We start from the raw sequence: 6,050 nt of genomic DNA, 5'->3' as shown, positions 1-6,050 counted from the left end.
GAGAATGATGAGCATGAGAGAGTAATAGAGAGATGGAGAAAAGGCAGATAAGATGAGAAAGAAAAGATATATAGTAAATCTAAATATTGTGGGAAAGAACTGTAGGTATGTTATTGGCACTTAGAAGCAATGTCTCATTCTGAAGAAATAATAAGATTAAAATTCTTTTAAGTTGAAAAGAGGATTTTTTTCTGTCAAATAAATCATGAGCCTAGACTAGAACTATCTGTGACTGTTTGAAACTTAGAACAACCTTTGACCTCTAACTGTCTTTGGACAGGAAGCACACTGAAAAAAAAGCTATTCAGCCTCCGGGGAGGGCATATTCTTCAATGTCAGTTTTAAATGAGATCAAGAAAAATAATGGAAAAGAAGAATCTTCAAACAGGAAGACCTAAGAGCCACAGAGAACAATGCCCTGGGCAGAACCTCCTAGAGAGTAGAAGCGGCCTAATCAGGAAACATTCCTATGCTAAGGAAGGGAATCCTTATGGACAGATTTCATGGACTAGGGACTGCTGTGTGTCCTCATTCTTCCTTTCTGAATGGGAATTTTCCTTATGGTTATTCTGTCCCTGTCCTACCATTATATACTGAGTATGTGGGGTGTAGACAGCTTGCCCTGTCATTCTCAGGTCTCTGGATCAAGAGGAGCTTTATCCAAACCTGCTCTAGAAATTGCTACACATCACTGCCTGTAGATGTGGAAGCTATCATGCATCACCCAAGGAGCAACCTCAACTATATGCAGATTAGGTGGTAACCTCTTTCTGGAGAGAAGAAGAATGAGCCAAATTTTTAGTGACCAGAGGGTAGCTTAGGAAATAAGTTTTCCATCAGACTGGGTTCAGAGAGACTATGAGAAGCAGAGCTTCCTCATTGACCTGTTTTAGAAATATTCAATAAGTGAAAATAAACTTCTGTTAGTAAAGCCAGTAAATTTTTTGGTGTTGCTTTTTACTATAGCATAACTTAGCTTATCTTGACTGATGCAGCTAAAGTATATGTCCCAGTCTCCTTTGCAGTTAGTCTTGGATGTATGAATGAGTTATTGTCTTAGGAGTGTGACAGAAGTGACGCAGATGATACACTTTCAGACATGGCTCATAAAACCTCCCATGCATGATTTTCCATTCTCTTGACCCAATTACCAAATGAATGCAGAGAACTCTAAGGCCCTACGGGAGGGTGTAACAAAACATGGAAAGGTCCCTGAATGAACCATGTTGAAAGCTTTCTGCCAATCAGGAATATCTGTTTTGGACTTCACTAAATCCTATTGTGTTAAACCATGGATATTTGGGGGTGTTATTGACTGAATTTTTGTGTTCCCCCAAAACTCATATGCTGAAGCTCTAACCCCCAGTGTGATGGCAATTGAGATAGAGCATTTGGGAGGTAATTGGGGTGAGATGAGGTCCTAAGGGTGGGATCCTCCTGATGGGATGAGTGCCCTTATTATAAGGGACACCAGCGAGCTCACCCTCTCCACCATGTGATGACACAGAGAAAAGGTGGCCATTTACAAGCCATGAAGAGAGCCCTCACCAGAAACCATACCATGTGGGCAGCTTGATCTTGGACTTTAAGCCTCCAGAACTGTGAAAAAAATATATTTCTCTGTTGTTTATGTCACCCACTCTATGGTATTTCATTATAGCAGCCCAAGCTGATTAAGGGGGATTTGTCTGCTTTAACAACCAATATTTTCCTAATAAATACACACAGTATAACTTAGTTTTTAAATATCCTTTCATTTGGACATCCTAATTCCTGTGTCTTTTCTGTCCAACTCACCATATACAACTATGCCAAATTAATCTCACATACCTGTCATACTCTGTGTCAAACATGTCAAGCATGTCTTATCATGCTCAGTGCACTCTTCTTCAACTACCACATGAAATCCAATCTTATCACTTTTCCTTTCTTGATCTGTCCTCAACACACACTTTCAGTCTTATCTCTTACTACCAGCTTATATAGCTTCACTACAAACCACATATCTTATAAACCTTATATCCCTATTTACTACTATTCAGATATACCTGTTGTTTTCCTGCCTTTTGCAACATATACTAAAAGCAGGTGTGGGCCATAATGCAGTCATCAAGGCAATGAATTAAAGAACTGCAACTAAGCTCCCTTCCCTCCCTCCTCACACACACACACCTCCCCAGCCACCTTTCCACAAGCAACATAAATCACCAGGAGATAATGAAGTCTGCGGTAGGGAGGAAAGATTACAATTCCTCCTCTATGAGGCTGGGCATTTTGGCACAGTGGTAAAGTGTATGTGCTCTGGAGTTACCCTGCCTGGTTTCAAATCTCAGTTCAGCAATTTGTGTCCTGTGAAACCTCAGGTAATTTACTTAACTCCATTTTCTCAACTGTTACAATATGAACAAAAATAGCTCAAAGACAATGAAAAAAAGCAAGCTCCAATCAGGGCAAAGTGAAGCCACTCTCATCAGGGTTGCAAATTTGTAAATCCACATTATTTTGCCGATGACCTTAAATAACTGACATGTCTTCATGGGCTGCCCCAACAAGTATAGCTACTAGTAGAAAGTATCTTGCCAGAGAAGAGGCGTGGTATACTGGGAACAGAATGGACTTGGGAAGCTATGTAGGTTTGGATTGAAATACCTCTCTTAAAAGCTAATAGTATGGCTTTGAATCATGTATTCAATCAGACTCCCTGAACTTTATTTTTCCTATATGGAAATGAGAAAAGCGATGGCAGCCCAATAGGACTGATGTGAGAATAAAAAGTAAGATAACCCATGTAAGTAGCCTTGCACATTTAAACACAAGTCCTTTCTCTCCCCTCCCTATTTGTTACAGAAGCAAGAATAAAATTAATCCTTCTAATTCTTTAAGCTTCATTTTTTTTTATCCCTAGCAATCTGATTATTCAATGTTTCCCCATGTTCTTTGCTTCCTAAGCATTTCTTTCCTAATACAATATTTCATTAGGTTTGTGCTTTCAAGATGCAGTATAAATTAGCTAAAATGTTCTCTGTTTTCTTTCCAGGGAGCTAATTCTCACTGCATTCTAATAAATAAATTGTACTGTATTTCTTGCACTTGTTTATGATCTGTGATCGTGTCTACATAATGATGTACCAGCAAATACCATACTCATTTTTTTCTCCTGGAAACATTTATTTGAACTCAAAATTATACTTATTTGAAACTTGAATTCAAAACTAGAATTAAAATCATTTCTTGCACCCATACTGGTCAATAATATGATCTATTTTGTTTGTTTCTGAACCTGAAAATGAGTAACAGGCATCTAGTTAGTATTTCTCCATGACATAACTTATTCTCCTTATCCATTAGGTCCTTTATTTTATTTGCCTGCAGTAATGAAACTAAAAGAAGAGGACATTTCATGCTCATAGTCATTTTGCTTCATTATGAAAAACAAGTACATAAATTTATTCATGACTGTTAGTCACTGTGGGATTCTAGTAAAAAAAAGAAGGGGGAATATCACCACATTATAATAATAAAGTATAAATGCCTATATACATCATTTTTCTAGAGTAATTCAAATTAATAGCTTCCATCTAGAAACATCATATTAGGTGTCTACATGGTAAACAATTGTCAGTAATTAGGGTTTCTTCAACAGCTATTTTATTGCTGTTTTATATATGATCCCTTAGGTGTTTATAAAAGAACATTTACTACATTTTATTTTCATTTTAATAACCCATAAGTACTTGAGTTTCCACTTCTAAATATCCATTCAAAATTCAGTTACCATCTACAAATTAAATTATGCTATCACCGAGAAAATGTTTATACATCAAAAGCCTTTGCAATTGCATTATATTCAATATATTCAATCAATGAATACTTGCAGGCTTATTATATAACCACTGTCAGGCCCTGGAGATTCAATGATGAGCAAAACAGACGTGGACCTCGTTCTCATGGATATATAGAAACCTAAGTGCACTCAAGGTGTGTGTAATGAAGACGTACAATTTACACATAAAGTTTTTGAAAACATCATAAATAGTAAATGCATGGCCAAGTGTTGTGGGAAGTGCAAGGGAAAAGGAGTTACATTGGCTGGAAGTCACACTCTGGATTTTAAAAAAGAAACAAAACTAGAAATAAAGTACTCTTCATAAATAAACAAAGGACAAATTAATAAAATATTACCCAGTACATATATTCCCCTCTTCCCACCACCCCCCACCTTTTAATGGCACTTATGAAATTTATGGATTAAAGTGAGTTGAAAGTGACCATCAGTTTTCTCTCTCCCTTGCCCAGATATCCAAAGATAAGATATGAGTCTTTCTGCCAGAGTACTGCTTCTAACCCTAATGATCTGATGAATCAGTTGAATTATATCTAACATGCCAGCCTGCTTATTCAGATGCACCATTTTTTCTAAGTGAAATTTTTATCTGTGAAATATATATATACATATATATATATACATATACAAGGATTGTGTCATATATATTTAAAATGGTAATTTTAGTTGAGGTTTAATATCAGTAAATATATGGGAATGACATAATATTAACACATTTTAAAATGGCTTAAATAAATTTCAAGAGTATAATTCACAAAAAGACATACGAAAAATTAGAAATTCTTGGAGGTTGGAATCACAGGAAACAATCAGTTTCCCCACAAAAAAAGGCAGTATTTGTAAATTAATCCAAGAATAACTGGACCATTAGTGTGTCTAAGCATGGTCAGTCTTACGTTGCAATATTAGACAAAACACACATACACACACACGATATAGAGCAGTAAAATTAAGGAAAAGATGAAGGAAACAATAATTTACTGACTACTCATTTGAGGTGCTTTTGTCATCTATTAATAATTCTATCAGAAAACAATTACTAAGTGTTCATGTAAAACAAAATACACAGAAAAGGAGTATGCATGCAGGGTGATAGAAAAATAAGGAATAAGGTGCCATTGAAACCACAAAAAGCAACTTTCAGGAAAGAAAAAGTGCTCTATCATACCAAATTCAGCAGAGATATTAGGTAAGACAGATTCAAAAATTAATGATGACCATTAGATTCAACAATAAGGAATTAAATAATGACCTCAGGGAGAGCAGAATCACCAAGGTGATGGTGGCATACACCACGTGAGTATTGAGGAAATGGAGAAGAAAATACAGGCAACTCTTTCAAGTTTTGCATATGTTCATTCTCTCAGTATTACCACCACCAATCTGTGAGGCAGACATCATTGTACAGATATAGAGAGGGAACTAAGTAAAATGCCTGTATCAGATACCTCTAGTGTGCAAATTCAAATTCTCTCAGCTTCACCTCTTATTCCACCCACTGCTGCAGCAACCCAATCCAGGCAGATTTCAACCAGCTTCCTATAAGTGTGACCTAACAACATCTTGTGCATCTTATCTTGTGCAGGTGCTAAGCACCCATCACCATTCTGACCCTGTGATGCACTTGGCTGTCACACAGGCACGACTCAGGAGTTCAGGATAATTAATGCCTTTGAGACTACCCTTAACCAATGGCCGACAGGAGCCAAGGGTTAAACATTTCTATCTCCTTCATTATTTAGGCAGAGAGTTCTGTGATGCATTTCATAGGGCTTCTCAGAAGTCTTATAACATTAAGCACTAATCACCCATAGTGATAGACAACACAATAACCCATCTTTGTGTTGCCTTGTCATTCTTCCTTATTTCACCACCCCTATTCGTCACTCCTGATCTCAGAGGAACTGCCTGCCTGTGAGCCTTTGTCTCAAGCTCTGTGTTCTAGAACAGAGGTCCCCAACCTTTTTAGCACCAGGGACTGGTTTCATGGAAGAATTTTTCCATGGATGGTAGGGGAGGGGAGGTGTAGCTCAGGCAGTGATGCCAGTGATGGAAAAATGCTGTAAATACAGATGAAGTTTCCCTTGGTCACCTGCTGCTCACCTCCTGGTGTGTGGGCCCCCCACACCCACCCTGGTTCCTAAGTTTCATGGAAGACAATTTTTCCATGGACAAGCGGAGGGAGGGTTGGTGGAGCTCTGCAGCC

The sequence above is a fragment of the Microcebus murinus genome, chromosome 9, assembly GCF_040939455.1.
Source record: "Microcebus murinus isolate Inina chromosome 9, M.murinus_Inina_mat1.0, whole genome shotgun sequence".
NCBI lineage: Eukaryota > Metazoa > Chordata > Mammalia > Primates > Cheirogaleidae > Microcebus > Microcebus murinus.
The sequence above is the reverse complement of the archived record's forward strand: the minus strand, read 5'-3'. Positions refer to the sequence as shown.